At 38.8% G+C, this 19,548-nt stretch overlaps 2 long non-coding RNA genes across 2 annotated transcripts; both read right to left on the minus strand.

The window, feature by feature from the left end:
* Positions 1–6,924: 6,924 nt before the first annotated feature.
* On the minus strand, positions 6,925–8,470 carry LOC147514618 (uncharacterized). Its single transcript, XR_015213242.1, has 3 exons — positions 8,106–8,470; positions 7,525–7,779; positions 6,925–7,265 (listed from the first exon to the last, which is right to left on the minus strand). It is a non-coding gene; the product is annotated as an uncharacterized LOC147514618 (long non-coding RNA).
* Positions 8,471–15,169: 6,699 nt separating this feature from the next.
* LOC147514619 (uncharacterized) lies at positions 15,170–16,118 on the minus strand. The gene is made up of 2 exons (XR_015213243.1): positions 15,909–16,118; positions 15,170–15,678 (listed from the first exon to the last, which is right to left on the minus strand). It is a non-coding gene; the product is annotated as an uncharacterized LOC147514619 (long non-coding RNA).
* Between the last annotated feature and the right edge of the window lie 3,430 nt (positions 16,119–19,548).

Below are 19,548 nucleotides of genomic sequence, written 5' to 3' on the forward strand. Positions count from 1 at the left end.
AACTAAATAGAACCTGAAAGTAAGTCAATTTCCTACTACGCCTACAAGCGTTGCAGATAGTATTACGCATGAAAAGTGTGGCCAATGTCCCCTTTTGCTACGTTTATGTCGTGGATGATGTTTTTTTAAAGATAATTATATGTATTATGAAAGAGAACTCGAAAATAGTTTTTGCTACGTTTTTACAACTTTCAGCAATGCTATTGTTTGTGGTAAAAAGTAAGAGTATTAGCAACGCTTTAAGCGTTGCCTATTGTCTTTTGTTTCACCATTATCTACAATGCCCTAGCAACGCTACTGAAAGCATGGCCAAAGAGCATTTGCCACGGTTTGGCTAGTTTTTGCTACACTTTGAAATGTTGCTAAAAGCCTGATCTCTTGGGAAAAAAAAGATTGTATCTCAAAAGCTTTAAAAACTTTTAATGGTGGATCGATGAAACCTTAAGGATGTTTCTGCTCCGAGCCTCCGATACCATAATAAAAGAGAGAGAGAGAGAGAGAGAGAGAGAGAGAGAGAGAGAGAGAGAGAGAGAGAGAGCAAACTTTTCTCATTATAAGCTCATAACTCTTGTGATGTTTATATATACAAAGTTCACATACGGTCAGAGTTTATAGCTGGACTGATAATGACAGCTGGAAAGTTGGTTACAAAACTAATCATAGTTAGTTTATTCATAACAAAAATACTAACTAATTATAGTTAGTGTCAACATTTCTAATATAAAGCTAAACCTTTAAACAGGGATATGGATGTCATAGGGGACCTTGTGGAATGTTTGTTATGCACAAACCCGGAAGCTAACAACAACAACAAGATCAACCACAAAGGTGTGATCTTTCACACAATACAAGGTTCCAACAAATACTAAAGCAACAACCCAATCACCACACAAACATAAATAAGTATAAACTAGTGTAGAGAATATGTAAAGAATAAACATACACAAGACGAGGATTTATCGTGGTTCAACAATGTGCCTACGTCCACACGGCGAGATCAATGATTTACTAGATGAACAAGATAGAGGATTACAAGAAGAGCTCTCACTTCACTCACTAAGAATGATTTCTCACTATACACTCACAAAGAATTTTCTCTCTCAAATCTCTCTTTGTATTCTAGGTTAAGTTCTCTCAATTTTCTCACAAAGAAAAATTTAGTTAGGTCAAAACCCAAACTCTTCTTTTTATAGTGGTCCGAAATTTCACTGTATAAACACAATCTCAACTTACTGGAGAAAAAAATTGGAACTTGGTGTGTAAAGGCTAGAGGGTGTGCCCCACTTGAGCCAGACATAGGAGGGCGCGCGAGCCCCTTCTTCTTGACCAACTTCCAGTAATTTTGCTTCCCAAAAGGAGAGAAAAGGAAAAAAAAAAACTAACTTCTTTTCATAGGCAAGGGGGCACCCTAAGGGGCGTGGTCAAACGAACAATACCCAAAAAAAATGGTCAAAACAATATTTCCCTTTAACCACCCATTGGGCTTGGGCCAACACATAGCTATGGGTGTAGGGTTTTATGTGAAAAGGTCTTGATACTAGTTGTCATAGATCCCACTTTATTAACCCATGATAAACTTGTCTCTTCTTCCATGTGGGACTATTAGATTTCAGGTTCACAATACCCAACAATCTCCACCTTGAACCGAAACCGAAATCCAAAGATCTTCACTTGTTTATCACCATCACACGATATCATGCCAGACTTTGTAGGTGTCAAGAGGACAAGCTCCACCTCGAAGATCCCTCCATGTCGTTGAATTCCACTCGGGGTACACTCTCTCGAGCATCCACAACCTCCAAGAGTGTCATAGTGTACAGGAACACTTCGTTAAGAAACTCCACCTGACTTGCGCCATCGTTGGTGGCTCCACCTTGAATGACTTTGTCTTCAAATTCTACATGATCTATGTCGTTAGTCCCAACCAAATATCAGCTCTGATACAATTTGATAGGGCTTAACACACAGCCTGACCTCGAGCCCATAAGCTTTATAGATCTAAGTAGTACCAATATTGTCCCCAACTTAACCACCCATTAGGCTTGGGCCAACACATGGTCATGGGTGTGGGGTTTAGGAAGTGCTATTAGAGAAAAAGTTAGTTAGGTCAAAACCCAAACTCTTCTTTTTATAGTGGTCCAAAATTTTAGTGTATAAAGACAAGCTCGATTTACTAGAGAAAAAAATCAAAACTTGGTGTGTAGAGGCTAGGGGGCGTACGTGCGCCACATGGGCCAGGCATAGGAGGGAGCGCGCGCCCCTTCTTCTTGACTAACTTCCAGTAATTTCGCTTTGCAAAAAGAGAGAGAGATAGAAACAGTCATTGGATTATAGGATGCTTGCAGTCAGAACATGCAAAGGATTTTATACTTGTTATTCCGGTGGAGAGACTTGGACAGCGAATGTCACCAGTAGAGTATCGTTCTATTCTCCGGTACCATCTCATAATTCCTTTGTACTCTGATGGTGGTTTATGCCCTGTTTGCAAAAAAAAAATAGACTAGATACTTTAGGGGACCATGCAGTACATTGTAGACATTTTCCAGGTTTCAAATACCGACATGATCATGCCAGAGATATTTTATGTGATGCATTTTGGAGGGCTGGGGTACAAGTGAAGAAGGAGGCTCCTGTGAATTTTCTCACTGATCCGAATGAGGGGAGAACGACACTTTGACTTGCGGATGTATTGATATACAGTTGGTCGGAGGGGAGGCATGCGTGTGTTGATGTAATTGGAGCCTCTCCGTTGGTAGGGCTTGGGACTGGAGTCTTTGAGGTGGGAGAAGCAGATAATAGAGCAGCGGTAGGGGAAATTGAGAAACAAAAGGAGGCTTATAGAGCTAACCAGCATTGTTTCATTCCTTTCAGTTTTGGCACTTTTGGTTTCGTGGCCCAACAGTCTGTTGAGCTCCTTAAAAGATTACAGAAAGTTATGGACTGCAACGTAATGACAATTGGTTCTAACGAGTTTGTTTTTAGGAGGATAAGATTTGCCATTCAGAAAGGACTTGTGGCGCAGCTTGTTGAACGTTTGTCCTAATTATTTGAAAAACTCGTTATCATTATCAATAAAATTTCCAATTCTTAAAACTAAATTAAATTAAATTAAATTAAATTAAATTAAAAAAAAAAAAAAAAAACTATCTTCTTTTCTTAGGCAAGGGGGCGCCAAAAAGGGTGTGCACCCCTTCTTCTCTTCAAACGAACAGTACAAAAAAAACGGTCAAAACAACATTTCCCTTTAACCACCCATTGGGCTTGGCCCAACACATGGCCATGGGTGTAGGGTTTTATGTGAAAAGGCCTTGGTATTAGTTATGATAGATCCACTTTATTAACCCATGATAAATTTGGCTCTTCTCCCATATGGGACTATTAGATTTCAGGTTCACAATACCCAACAATCTCCACCTTGAACCGAAATCCAAAGATCTTCACTTGTTTATCACCATCGCACGATATCATGCCAGACTTTGTAGGTGTCGAGAGGACAAGCTCCACCTCGAAGATCACTCCATGTCATTGAATTCCACTGGGGGTACACTCTCTCGCGCATCCACTACCTCCAAAAGTGTCATAGTGTATAGGAACACTTCGTTAAGCAACTCCACCTGACTTGCGCCATCGTTGGTGGCTCTACCTTGAATGACTTCGTCGATCTTCAAATTTTACATGATATGTGCCGTTAGTCCCAGGCAAATATCAACTCTGATACCATATCATATGGCCTGACACACAGCCTGACCTCGGGCCCATAAGCTTTACAAATCTAACTAGTACCATTATTATCCCCAACTTAACCACCCATTGGGCTTGGCCCAACACATGGCCATGGGTGTAGGGTTTTATGTGAAAAGGCCTTGGTATTAGTTGTGATAGATCCCACTTTATTAACCCATGATAAATTTGGCTCTTCTCCCATATGGGACTATTAGATTTCAGGTTCACAATACCCAACAATCTCCACCTTGAACCAAAATCCAAAGATCTACACTTGTTTATCACCATCGCACGATATCATGCCAGACTTTGTAGGTGTCGAGAGGACAAGCTCCACCTCGAAGATCACTCCATGTCGTTGAATTCCACCGGGGGTACACTCTCTCGCGCATCCACAACCTCCAAAAGTGTCATAGTGTATAGGAACACTTCGTTAAGCAACTCCACCTGACTTGCGCCATCGTTGGCGGCTCTACCTTGAATGACTTCGTCAATCTTCAAATTTTACATGATCTGTGTCGTTTGTCCCAGGCAAATATCAGGTCTAATACCATTTGATAGGGCCTAACATACAGCCTGACCTTGGGCCCATAAGCTTTACAGATCTAAATAGTACCAGTATTATCCCCAACTTAACCACCCATTGGGCTTGGGGCAACACATGGCCATGGGTGTGGGGTTTTATGTGAAAAGGCCTTGGTACTAGTTGTGATAGATCCCACTTTATTAACCCATGATAAACTTGTCCCTTGAACCGAAATCCAAAGATCTACACTTGTTTATCACCATCGCACGATATCATGCTAGACTTTGTAGGTGTCGAGAGGACAAGCTCCACCTCGAAGATCACTCTATGTCGTTGAATTCCATCGGGGGTACACTCTCTCGCGCTTCCACAACCTCCAAAAGTGTCATAGTGTACAGGAACACTTCGTTAAGCAACTCCACCTGACTTACGCCATCGTTAGCGGCTCTACCTTGAATGACTTTATCGATCTTCAAATTTTACATGATCTGTGCTGTTAGTCCAAGGCAAATATCGTTTCTGATACCATTTGATAGGGCCTGACACACAGCCTGACCTCGGGCCCATAAGCTTTACAGATCTAACTAGTACCAGTATTATCCCCAACTTAGCCACCCATTGGGCTTGGGGTAACACATGGCCATAGGTGTGGGGTTTTATGTGAAAAGGCTTTAGTACTAGTTGATAGATCCCACTTTATTAACCGATGATAAATTTGTCTCTTCTCCCATGTGGCATGTGGGACTATTAGATTTCAAGTTCCCAATACCCAATAATGTTGGTTGCACCTTTTGATTGGGAGATCGAGAACAGATGTCTTGTTAATCTTAGATGGACTTGTGTAGCTTTTAAGCACGATTTTATCTTTGAGTTTTTGAGCTTATTGAAGACCTCTCTCAAGCTGCATAGACTTTCACCCCAAGCCGTAAAGAGGTCGTTGTGCTGACACATATGATATCCCGGGTCGTCCGCCCAAGCTTTGCATGGCCCGACCGATAGTGGGGCGATGGGGGAGTGGAGGACCTAGGGGAGGGGCAGTCGAATCATTGTTAATCCGTCTATCTTGTACTCTGTTTATGTATCATGACTATGAGTACATTTTAATGAAACATTTTTACCTTCAAAAAAAAAAGTATCGCACAAATGAAGTTGACACAATAGCATTTATTTATTAATTTCTTGAGCAAGCTAGAGAGCTTGTGCAGAGAGAATACACCCCGGATGATCTTCATTACGGATATATAGAATGCTAAGGAAAGCACTTAATATGGAGACTATCACCAACCATTCTCTTGAATTGGCTGGTTGTAAGAACCAAGCTTACTTATTCATAAAAATATATATATTATATTGCTAAGAAAGTAAGAAGCAATCTTCTCAAGTAATTAGCTTGAACACAAGAGGACGGAGGTTGGCGATAGTCCACAAATCCCTTGTACAATATTCCCTATGTCTTTGTAATCAAGAAAAGTAGCCCGGTACCGGTGAATCGTTGCATGTAGCGAGTGTAGTGTTGACCAAAAGTCTGCAGTTATTCGGGACCGGCGAGGCGGGGAAATACGGATGTATCCAACAAGATGGTAAACCGTCCAATGGAATTAGTTATCGAACTGGCTACAACAATATTTCCCTCCTCCCACATTAAATGCAAAAACATCGCAAGAAATTAAAAAAGATGTATACTAGCATTAGAAGTGTGACATATATATATGAATAGCGAGAATGCCGCCATTTAGGTTCTATCCACGCCATGCTCGGATACAAATAATGTTTGGTTCTACAATATATGCAAACTCACGGATACTTAACAGGCGTTAAATGCCGTCAACACTTGTTTATGTACAAGATATGATATGTTTGGAAATATCGCCTTCGGGATAACTTACTAGAAAAAGCGGGGAGTTCTTTGTGCCATTTACGCTTATATTGCCATTGATGGTACAAAATAAAGTGTCTTGGATGCGGATCAACACATCAAGGGTTCCTCCAAGTTGGGCTTTAGCAAGCGGGGTTTTGCCAAGCCAACAACAAAAAGGAAACAAAGAAGAGACATTTCAGAGCCATGAGTTGTTGATTTTTTGTAACGATAAAACAATTGTTTAGTTACAAACTGATGTGTTAACATGCAAAACCGAGCGAATATTTATAGGGGAGAATAACTACCGATGTTGCTGCAGTTAATTTTGACTTGAACACTACACCAGAAAATGCCATAAACGACGGAAATTGCCGTCCTAAATCGAGATTTACGACGGAAAATGGTGTCCCAGAGTTCGTCGCGAATAGCCCTGTCGTTAATATTAACGACGGTAAAATGCGTGGTAAAGCGAATTAGAAATGCGACGGTATTGCGATACTTAAAGCCGTCGTTAATTATAGGACATTCAAAACCATCGCAAATTTCCTTTTTTTTGGAACTCCATATTTTCAAATCTAGAACGTACTGAACCGTCGTAAATTTTCGTCTTAAATTTAGGACATGAAATTTCGTGGTGTATTGTCTTAGGAAAGTCAAGTAACGACAGTATTCGCCATCGTATTTGTTTAAAGTATTTTTTTTAAAATAATCAATTTTTTTGGTAGAACCTATTTTTTCTCCAACACCGCTACTAATACTACATGATTCTCATATCATGAAATCAATTACACAAACATACTAAAACAACACATTTGAAAATTTGATATATTATACATTGGTTTTCCAAAATTTACAATGTTTTCAAACTGTTGATTGCCAATAAATAACTAGGCTTTTAAAGTACACAAAGCATAATAAAAACATAATGGGAAAAAAAATACAATTTGTGCTATGAAATTCCTATCTTCATCACCTTTATACAATTTGGTTTTTCATTGAGTCGCACAACCTTTCATGAGGGTAAAAAGCCTCGAGAATTTATTTTCTAGAGATGGAACAAACAGCTAGCCAAAGCATGGGAAAACGTACAACACGGTAGGAGCATTATCAGTGCAGCTCCACTCCAGCAAGTGTAGACTTCAGTTTATCCGAATGAACCTGGAAGTTATTGTACAAGACTACTTATGGCCAGATACCTAATAATAGCATTCATATATTAAACACTAAAATCAAATAATTAACACAAATAGCACTACTGAAAACATCAAGGTTTAAGTATCTAGTAGGCTATTTATCATTGAAACTATTATGTAAGAATTTCCGTGAAAGCGAGTTTAACACTATCATATGAAGGACTCGAGAAAAAAAAAATGTACAGATTCAAGATGATATAATTCTCTTGTTCGTAGAAACTTACCCGTTCAAACGAGTAGTGATAACAACGATAAAGTTTCAATTTTGTGAACCTTGCAATCATCAAACAAATATTCAAGAAACAAAACAATCAAGGAATTGATCAGCTCATTTAGACAAACATAACAAATGTAGGAGAATACCGAAACTTCTATCACTACAAATTAGAGTTACACTGATAGCATAATAACGAGTAGTGACAGCAATACCATCTCAGCTCCTGCTCTAACCTTCGGCAAAGAAAGAATATGCAATCAACCTAACAAGTTCAAAGAGATAAAATTATAAAGTGAATATTTTCAATATACATTCAGTTTCCTAGATTACTGAAAAGTATATAAAACTACAAATGTGTAATGAATCTATATATTTTCCGAGGAGAATTTCCCTAATAAGGATACATATCATTTCCCAAGAGGAATAGACAAAACCTAGGAATTAATCAACACAGGGCACACAAAATGGTGACTCATGAAGACGGGGTATTTCATGCAAGGAAAACAAACAAATCAACATGACAAAAAGGGATCCGAAGTCAAAAAAAAAAAATAGATCACATTTTTTTCGGAATTCATGCTAACATACCTCTACATACAAATTTAGTATCATATTTTATGGCGCCACCACCATTGTGTGTAACCATCCATGCCATGTCAAACATCTGCGCATCTGCAAGATGCCTTTCCAATTTGTCCCTGCTGCATTTTCAGAGACAAAGAAAGCCACTTAGCCAGAAGGACAATGGGAAAGCTAATATAGAAAGCTCAAGTCTTCATCCAATCTAACAATTTTAAATGGTGCAGAAGTTAAACATCAACGTCGAGATGGCACAATTCAAAATTATAAGCAGGTAAAACACAATAAGCATCGACAAGCTTCTTTCTGGCTCAATTATAAGTAGCACACCAGGGAAGAACATATACTGAGAGATACTATACACTTCCACTAAGTTACAAATTACAACAACCACGAAGTAAATCAACGAACTCAACCATACAGTCTTGATGAAATATGTGGGTTGGAGCATATGGCCGACCATTCCAAATTACAATCCTTGACTGTCAAGCATCTTCATTCGATTAATGCGCTATGAAGTTGGGTTGCTTTCGCCTTGGCAAAGGTACTCATCACAAATTGAACTCATGACGCCAATTTTTTGAGTCGGAGTATGTCCTCTGTGAATGTCGAGCGATACTCCAATGAACACAGATTGACATAACTGCGATGGTTTTATCTAGCATAGCTTCAACCTACATGGGATAAAAACAATTCATGATTGGAGACCGAAAATAATACCATAATCCGAAAGAGTTAGGAAGGTTCAATTCATGACTGAAAATTTATTTTCTTGTTACGTTTTTGCAAAAGTACCGGTTTCTTACTCTGCACAGGAATCTCCCTCAAGACCATGTGCGTATAGCAAAGCATCCCATTTTTCAGCCGAATTTGGTGGGCGTTTAACCGATGGAATGGTTCTTCCATTCAAAGATAGTTAGAGACTGGAGGAGATCGGTTTCACTTTTCGCTGCGATCTCGTTGTGAGGATAGATTACTGGTGTATTGGCCCTTTCTGCCACCCGACTGATACAATTTCCTGCTTGAGGAATGTTGCACCTGAACCACATGCTTAAGCATTAAGGAAGCCATGACATTACTTAACATTTAAAAAACAGCTAATCAAACCTGGACCAGAAAAAAAGTGACTTAATACCTTGTTATTGGACATCAGGCAAACACTATCTCAATGAAATTTTATCTTCAAGCTGACCAGAACATATAGAATGAACTTCTTCATTCATTGACTGTCTTACAACTCATAGCATAATATAGAGATACATGCACCTATACCCTAGTCCCTTTCTCAACCCAAACAATAGAAGCTCGAGTTCAAGAAACAGAAATGATTCAAAACCTCTTCTGATAAACCTTTTTAAGCTTAAATTGGTGTGGCTCTTATATGATTAAAAGTTTTCAAGAATGGAGCGGATCACACACTGGACAAAGTGAATCACACAAGTGAACTTACTGGTACTCATGTTTCCATAGTTAAAATGTACCACTAAAGAAATATAAATAAATAAATATGCCATGTGGAGAATTTATTTTGTTTTTTAGTTGTGGGAAAGATGTGAAACTGGGATTCAAATTCTATGTGGATGGTGTGGGTGGGGGGCTAAAAGTCATGATTTATATATAAACTGTTTTTTTCTCTCCCTTTTTGCATTTGTCCAAATTTTAGGAGATCCAAAACCTTGCTTTGTATCAGGTGTACTTGTGGACTAGAGAAGAGGTTGAGTTGTATGTATGGTCATAATCCATGATCAAACTAATTAGTTGTTGAACGAACCTAATAATACTACATGAACCATGTGCCATTGAAGACAAATACCTAATTAATGCAACTGCTAGATCATGGTACTCATATAAAAAAACGGAAAGATCATGTTTGTCGCCTCATATTAGTCTCACTAATCTTTTCATTGTTTCTTGATTAATCCAGGTTCTTATTAATAGCAAAAGTACAGAAGACAAAATCTAACAAGACTTCAGGGAGGACTCTGCTCCAAACTAGAGGCTAAAGCGTTGGAGACGGCTTGGCTTGGCACAATGGAACCCCTAGACCCTAGTATAGGATATCTGCTGCTATCTTGTTTGACATATCTACGATGAAGGGAGTCAGTTTTCAGGCGACATCTTGTGCTGCTATGGTCATGCATGGTGTTGGTGGTGTATTGGTGTTACTAGCTAGTGACAGAGTCATAAGATTGATCTTGTGTTAGAATAATCTGAGAATTTATTTCCATGAGGCTATATCGTGCAAAAGAAATAAAACTTAGGAATGAAAATCATTTTGCTATGCCCGGCTTTGCAGGGTGGTAATGAAACTATATCATTTTTTTTCAACTATATCATTCTACTATGCATAAAATAAGTTTGTCTAACTGACATCCATGGCCCAAGTATGCAATGATTATGAGAAGAAATAAAATGAAGCAAGAGAATTTCATTCAATGCCTTTTAAGAAATCTGAACAAAAAACTGATGCAAAAGGACTGCATGACTAGTACGAGGCATTGTATCTAGTGTAAAGCAGAATATCTACTGGTATGATAAGGTTTGTCATTACCTCTCAAATAGTCCAAGCTTCAAAATCACATCCGCTAAATTAGAGTTTGCCTTTCCCACAAGTTGAAAAAGTTTTTTCCTTTTCATTGTAAATGTACTGGTTTTCTCCATTCCATCGATCTAAGCGAAATCAATTTGTGAGTGTTGATAAAGTTCAAGTTAGTCTGCCTTCACAATTAAATATGATTAAATAGGTACTGGCGAACATAGTAATCAAGAGCAATACTTTGACCAAGAACGCTGCCAATGATAACGAATTCGTCGATATCTAGATGCAAATTTCCCACCTTATGGTGTAGACTTCGGCTGGCGGTGCCTCCGGTAGATTCACTAACGGCAAAAGCGATTTGCGAGATATCAGCGGTAAATATTCATTACTCAGTAAAACGTAATCAGTTTATTGGTTACTTTCAATTGTAAACATAAACACTTGTAATAAAAACAAATATTTCCCTTATTGAAGTTTCATGCGAATAAGTTAATCCTTGTCTCTTTCATGTACTCAATTGCTAGGACTACTATACCCTTTCCTCCCTCATATATGGATCATCGAACTTGAAAACCTCTTTGGTGTCAATTATGCATCTGGAGCAAAGCGGCATTCTCGCCCGAGGCGGGGAACCAATTTAGTAATGATCTTACATTTTGATCCAAGTTATAAATAGTCCACCTTGAAAGAAAACTTTCTCATTGACATGTTACATGTAGGGTGGCGATATCCTTGGATCGTGAGATAAGTTTTTCCGAAAACCGTCGAAGAAGTCTTTGCAACCTAAGCTTGGAAGCAAAAAGACCTTAACAGTTACTTGTCCAAGTCCATATTCATGGTTTCTCTTTGGAACTAATGACTAGAACAAGAACAATCAGCTATAAATAATGATGAATAAGATCATGTTTGCGAGTTACTCACATTTGCACTTATTCTAGAAACGGAAAGCTTCGACTCTTTCTTGAACTGTGAAAGGTTGTTGTTGAGATGGCTTCTTTCCCTCTCTATGGTGGCAGAAAGATGGTTAAGTTTCTCCTCGATACTCTACATTCTTGCAAAGGTGAACTTCTTTTTGGAACTTCACCTGTACGTCAAGTTATAAAATCACCATGACATGTGCATGATATGCACAAACTAGTGGATTAGTGTAAATTTAAACCAAAACTATACTTAAACAATCAAATAAGAGAAAAAGGAAATTGTAATTGTAATCAAGTAATTAAGTACCTCAAATGAAGCTTAGGCATGCATTCAGTTGCCTCACCACGAAATTGAATTCTCAAATTAAGAATTTATTCAAACAATTGATATCCAGGGAACTAGTTATGACAACTTGAAATGATAACTCACCTGAATGATCATAATCATTCTAATGCAATCTGAAAATAAACATAATGAATCCCATAAGTCAAATGACCAAAACCCAATAAACAAAAATCTATAAAACATAAAGAAAATACAATACATGTTTGAGAGCCTCAAGATCATTAGTTCCATTCCCTCCATTGATGATGGTAGATGGTGAGATGTCAAAGCTTGTTCATCGCATGAATCCATAAACGAGTAACTGAAAAAAAAATAAATAAACATAGAAAATGGTACAAAGGAACATACAAACACACACGTCGTTAAACATACACGAGATCTAGATTCAAACTTTCAACTAGTAGGCTAGTAACTTCAAATTCGTGTTCTATGAACCAATATACAAAACAAGGGGATACGATCAACTTAATACAAAAAAAATCATCGGTATACACAAAATACTAGAGGTTCATCTAAGCATTCACATCCTGCCTAAGCACTGATATACAAAAAACATGAGACTTCTACGAGCATCTTCCATGACCTTCAGTAACTGGAGCCTCTCCGTTGGTAGGGCTTGGGATTGGAGTCTTTGAGGTGGGAGAAGCAGATAATAGAGCAGCGGTAGGGAAAATTGAGAAACAAAAGGAGGCTTATAGAGCTAACCAGCATTGTTTCATTCCTTTCAGTTTTGGCACTTTTGGTTTCGTGGCCCAACAGTCTGTTGAGCTCCTTAAAAGATTACAGAAAGTTATGGACTGCAACGTAATGACAATTGGTTCTAACGAGTTTGTTTTTAGGAGGATAAGATTTGCCATTCAGAAAGGACTTGTGGCGCAGCTTGTTGAACGTTTGTCCTAATTATTTGAAAAACTCGTTATCATTATCAATAAAATTTCCAATTCTTAAAATAAAATTAAATTAAATTAAATTAAATAAAATAAAAAAAATTAAAAAAAAAAAAAAAAAAAAAAAAAACTATCTTCTTTTCTTAGGCAAGGGGGCGCCAAAAAGGGTGTGCACCCCTTCTTCTCTTCAAACGAACAGTACAAAAAAAACGGTCAAAACAACATTTCCCTTTAACCACCCATTGGGCTTGGCCCAACACATGGCCATGGGTGTAGGGTTTTATGTGAAAAGGCCTTGGTATTAGTTGTGATAGATCCACTTTATTAACCCATGATAAATTTGGCTCTTCTCCCATATGGGACTATTAGATTTCAGGTTCACAATACCCAACAATCTCCACCTTGAACCGAAATCCAAAGATCTTCACTTGTTTATCACCATCGCACGATATCATGCCAGACTTTGTAGGTGTCGAGAGGACAAGCTCCACCTCGAAGATCACTCCATGTCATTGAATTCCACTGGGGGTACACTCTCTCGCGCATCCACTACCTCCAAAAGTGTCATAGTGTATAGGAACACTACGTTAAGCAACTCCACCTGACTTGCGCCATCGTTGGTGGCTCTACCTTGAATGACTTCGTCGATCTTCAAATTTTACATGATATGTGCCGTTAGTCCCAGGCAAATATCAACTCTGATACCATATCATATGGCCTGATGCACAGCCTGACCTCGGGCCCATAAGCTTTACAAATCTAACTAGTACCATTATTATCCCCAACTTAACCACCCATTGGGCTTGGCCCAACACATGGCCATGGGTGTAGGGTTTTATGTGAAAAGGCCTTGGTATTAGTTGTGATAGATCCCACTTTATTAACCCATGATAAATTTGGCTCTTCTCCCATATGGGACTATTAGATTTCAGGTTGACAATACCCAACAATCTCCACCTTGAACCGAAATCCAAAGATCTACACTTGTTTATCACCATCGCACGATATCATGCCAGACTTTGTAGGTGTCGAGAGGACAAGCTCCACCTCGAAGATCACTCCATGTCGTTGAATTCCACGGGGGTTTACTCTCGGCGCATCCACAACCTCCAAAAGTGTCATAGTGTATAGGAACACCGTTAAGCAACTCCACGACTTGCGCCCATCGTTGGCGGCTCTACCTTGAATGACCGTCAATCTTCAAATTTTACATGATGATGCGTGCCGTTTGTCCCGGGCAAATATCAGGTCTAATACCATTTGATAGGGCCTAACATCTGGCTGACCTTGGGCCCATAAGCTTTCTGGATCTAAATAGTACCAGTATTATCCCCAACTTAACCACCCATTGGGCTTGGGGCAACACATGGCCATGGGTGTGGGGTTTTATGTGAAAAGGCCTTGGTACAAGTTGTGATAGATCCCATTTTATTAACCCATGATAAACTTGTCCCTTGAACCGAAATCCAAAGATCTACACTTGTTTATCACCATCGCACGATATCATGCTAGACTTTGTAGGTGTCGAGAGGACAAGCTCCACCTCGAAGATCACTCTATGTCGTTGAATTCCATCGGGGGTACACTCTCTCGCGCTTCCACAACCTCCAAAAGTGTCATAGTATACAGGAACACTTCGTTAAGCAACTCCACCTGACTTGCGCCATCGTTGGCGGCTCTACCTTGAATGACTTTATCGATCTTCAAATTTTACATGATCTGTGCTGTTAGTCCCAGGCAAATATCGGTTCTGATACCATTTGATAGGGCCTGACACACAGCCTGACCTCGGGCCCATAAGCTTTACAGATCTAACTAGTACCAGTATTATCCCCAACTTAGCCACCCATTGGGCTTGGGGTAACACATGGCCATAGGTGTGGGGTTTTATGTGAAAAGGCTTTAGTACTAGTTGATAGATCCCACTTTATTAACCGATGATAAATTTGTCTCTTCTCCCATGTGGCATGTGGGACTATTAGATTTCAGGTTCCCAATACCCAATAATGTTGGTTGCACCTTTTGATTGGGAGATCGAGAACAGATGTCTTGTTAATCTTAGATGGACTTGTGTAGCTTTTAAGCACGATTTTATCTTTGAGTTTTTTGAGCTTATTGAAGACCTCTCTCAAGCTGCATAGACTTTCACCCCAAGCCGTAAAGAGGTCGTTGTGCTGACACATATGATAGCCCGGGTCGTCCGCCCAAGCTTTGCATGGCCCGACCGATAGTGGGGCGATGGGGGAGTGGAGGACCTAGGGGAGGGGCAGTCGAATCATTGTTAATCCGTCTATCTTGTACTCTGTTTATGTATCATGACTATGAGTACATTTTAATGAAACATTTTTACCTTCAAAAAAAAAAGTATCGCACAAATGAAGTTGACACAATAGCATTTATTTATTAATTTCTTGAGCAAGCTAGAGAGCTTGTGCAGAGAGAATACACCCCAGATGATCTTCATTACAGATATATAGAATGCTAAGGAAAGCACTTAATATGGAGACTATCACCAACCATTCTCTTGAATTGGCTGGTTGTAAGAACCAAGCTTACTTATTCATAAAAATATATATATTATATTGCTAAGAAAGTAAGAAGCAATCTTCTCAAGTAATTAGCTTGAACACAAGAGGACGGAGGTTGGCGATAGTCACAGTCCCTTGTACAGTATTCCCTATGTACTGTAAGACTGAAGAAAGTAGCCCGGTACCCAATGAATCGTTGCATGTAGCGAGTGTAGTGTTGACCAAAAGTCTGCAGTTATTCAGGACCGACGAGACAGGAAATACGGATGTATCCAACAAGATGGTAAACTGTCCAATGGAATTAGTTATCGAACTGGCTACAACAATATTTCCACTCCCACATTGCAGTAGTACAGCAGCATCTGCAAGAAATTAAAAAGATGTATACTAGCATTAGAAGTGTGACATATATATATGAATAGCAGAATGCCGCCATTTAGGTTCCATCCACGCCATGCTCAGATACAAATAATGTTTGGTTCTACAATATATGCAAACTCACGGATACTTAACAGACGTTAAATGCCGTCAAACACTTGTTTATGTACAAGATATGATATGTTTGGAAATACTGCCTTCCAGGATAACTTACTAGGAAAAACAGGAGTTGCTGTGCCATTTACGCTTATATTGCCATTGATGGTACAAAATAAAGTGTCTTGGATGCGGATCAACACATCAAGGGTTCCTCCAAGTTGGGCTTTAGCAAGCGGGGTTGCCAAGCCAACAACTAAGAGGGAAACAAAGAAGAGACATTTCAGAGCCATGAGTTGTTGATTTTTTGTAACGATAAAACAATTGTTTAGTTACAAACTGATGTGTTAACATGCAAAACCGAGCGAATATTTATAGGGGAGAATAACTACCGATGTTGCTGCAGTTAATTTTGACTTGAACCACTTTCAATTCTTGTACTAAAACAAAAGCATTGAAGTAAAATGTCATTTTGTAGCCAATACCTATAGCTAGCTAGCAAGCCAAGGTCCATTTATTCCTTGTCTTTGCTTGGAAAGGTGAGTAGAGGCCGGACTTAGGAATATCTCTGAACAGAGGAGACTACAACCTCCCTCATCACCATTCAAATATGCAATGCCTTTTTTTTAAGGGGGGGGGGCCTATGAAAGTACAATTTAACTCACTATTTGGTGCCCAAGCTTTACAAAATGTCTTGCCTCCTATGTAAAAGCTTTCTCAAGCATCTTCTTCCATGAGCTGGGATGGCTAATTGCTACTAGTGTGATAGTATGCACGCTCGCGTGCATAATATGTACTAGAAATCGAAAGTCTCCGTTGTTGAAAGTTCTACTCACATTTTGGGTGGAATAAAATGTTATTTTTGTATCGAAACTCAAAAAATGTTATTTTTGAGGAATGTTCTCGGCCAGATGGTTTTAACACAGTGCCAAATTTTCCGGATCGGTGATAATATACTACATACATACTATCCGTAGTTTTTGTCTGAAGGCATGACAATAATTAGACAACCCAAAGTCCTGCTACATACATGGTTTTCTCCCATTAAAATAGTAGGTATATATGAAATTATCACTAGTTCGAATTTCAAAATTATGCACTAGTTCCTTGGACTGCATATGAGCTTATGCGGTCCACCTATGTGCCTCGACACTTATTGCCTGGAAATTTTGTTAGAGAGAATAGAAAAGGTGCAACTAAAATGTACTGTGACTAGACCCATAGCATGCGCGTGCAAAACATTTGATTTAATACAGGAGACGCATAAGCGCACATATTCATCAGAAGATCTTTTGCACTTCTAGTAAAATTGAATTGATAAACTATACGAATTTAAAGCAGCCAAGAAAGATGCAAAAGTAAATCAGCTGAAAAATTAGATTTCCAGGTGTTTACCAAGAGCTAGGATATGATCTAGCTGTTGGTAAACCAACTAAACAAATTGTAAGATTGATTTTCTTATTTTAAACTTGAGCAGGTTCCAAGCGCGCAAAATGAAGTAACAGATCGTTAAGCCTTTTTTGTTTGTTCCTGCGTGTAAGTTTGTAGCTCATGTATATATGCTCTTTCCTCATGCTAGATGTGGGTTGTTCCAGGTAACTCCCAAGTTCATCTTTTCAATCGAAATATGTGATTCATAAAATAACGACTAAAGTTTGTACAAATACCCAATGTAGTAGTATCATAGATGACTCTCCAAAGAGTCTTGGGGAGAAATGACATGTACCGATAAACTTAAATGTTGTTAAGAAAACTACTTCATATCAAGGCTAATTGTTACAGCCCGAATTTCTAAACAATAACAAAGTGAATATTTGAAATATAAATATCTCAAACATCACTATGTTCACTTGTTTAAAAACCCAGACTATGACGGGGGATACTACACATACAAAACCCTAACAGCCATATCATAAAAGAAACAACTTAAACTGCACAATCCCCATAATTATCCGCCATTACTTTATTAAGCTATCATCCCGTCCAAACAAACATCACACAGACTCTCTGAATAAAAGTCCTTACTACTATGTTCTCATGTCATGCTGAAAGTCAACTACATTATTACATCATTTCAATAAGAATCAGACCTAACAAAAGAACTAACTGGCCGCTCCAGGCAAGAATCCAAATCACACGCCGCGGTTCCACTGCCTTCCACCTATATTCCCAATAACACACCTACGTTGCCAAAACAAAGTAAACATGGGTCAGCAAAATTGAATTTGCTGGTATGAGTAGACTAACCACATATAAACATTTCCAATCTTTAATTATCCAACTAACACTTTAACTCTATCATAACCTAATCATTCTCAGCTTGGAAGACAGGTAGTTCCATCATCTCAACCGGCATAGTTTCTTTCCAAGCAAAACTTCCATTATATTAACTCATTCTAATAACTCGTTTTAATATCTAAATAATTAAATTACAACTTCCCGATATCCACTGCTGTATAAGGGTAGGACCGCGTCCCTGCACAAAATATTATTAAGTCATACCCTCCTACAAAATAAAGTTAGAACTTGTATATAACATATGTAGATATCCTATATGTATTCAAAAGTAAGCCCAAACACACTCGCATAATCAAATCAATTTCTCTTATCAATTAATCAATTACTTTTCATATACACCCACCCTTTAATACCTACTCCACGATTTGCACTCCACACATTTGCCAAATCACACATTCCTGTGTGCCTCTCTCCCACCGAATACCACCATATCATAGCCACTCACGGGCTTTCATACACATATTTCACATCCTCTTTGGGCACAAAACTCAGGTCATTCATGGCACATTCAATGAATACCTTAGGTCATTCCCGCCACATTCAAGGAATACCTATCATATTACTAACGGGTCATTCATGGCACATTCAATGAATGCCCTGGGTCATTCCCACCACATTCAAGGAATACCCAACCCTACATTCCCGTACACTCAAGGAATACAACTAACCCGCAAGGCGAATACCTTAGTTCCTCTTTAGGGCAGTCTAAACAATCTGGTCATTCATGGCACATTCAATGAATACCCTTATATAATGCTAACGGGCCATTTATGGTACATTCAATAAATGCCCACCTAACATATGACATCATCAGTCATAAAACTCAATTCCAAAACTTGAGGTGTGGAGAGTTCTAAAAGGGTGCGGTAAATTAGTTTACGCATTATTGAACTTTATTGCATATTTTATTTTAGAGAACGAAGGAGTATCTTGATTCATGTATTTTTGGTTTACGCGTTATTAATTTCATAGATGTGTAAGTGTCATAACGTTGTGTATTATAAAAGACTGACATATCACAAAGTAATAAATACACGTACACAAGTATATTTAGAAAGGTCTTAGCCTAAAGTCAAGCATGCTAATAATCCTAGACCTATCCTAATAGACCGAATCATAATTCGAGGTAAAAATCAAATCTGAGTCAACTGGTCAAAGTCAACCCTGGTCAACAGTCAAAGTCAACCTGCCAATAGTCAACAGCAGTCAACCAGACCTAAACTCCTCTAACCCAAAAGCCCAACTCCTAAGGCCCAAAGTCTAAACTCAAGTCCAAAAAAAGAAAATTCAAAAATTCAACATTCAAGCCCACCCACGAAATTCGGGCCCAAGCCCAACAACAATAAAAACACTGTTCATCTTCCTCTCTCACCCTTTTCCAGCGCATCCACCACCAGCCAACACTAGCCACCACTAGTTAACCTAGCGGTTTGGTTCCTTTTACAAACCCCTACATAACT

This window comes from Coptis chinensis, chromosome 2 (genome assembly GCF_015680905.1).
Source record: "Coptis chinensis isolate HL-2020 chromosome 2, ASM1568090v1, whole genome shotgun sequence".
NCBI classification, from domain to species: Eukaryota; Viridiplantae; Streptophyta; class Magnoliopsida; order Ranunculales; family Ranunculaceae; genus Coptis; species Coptis chinensis.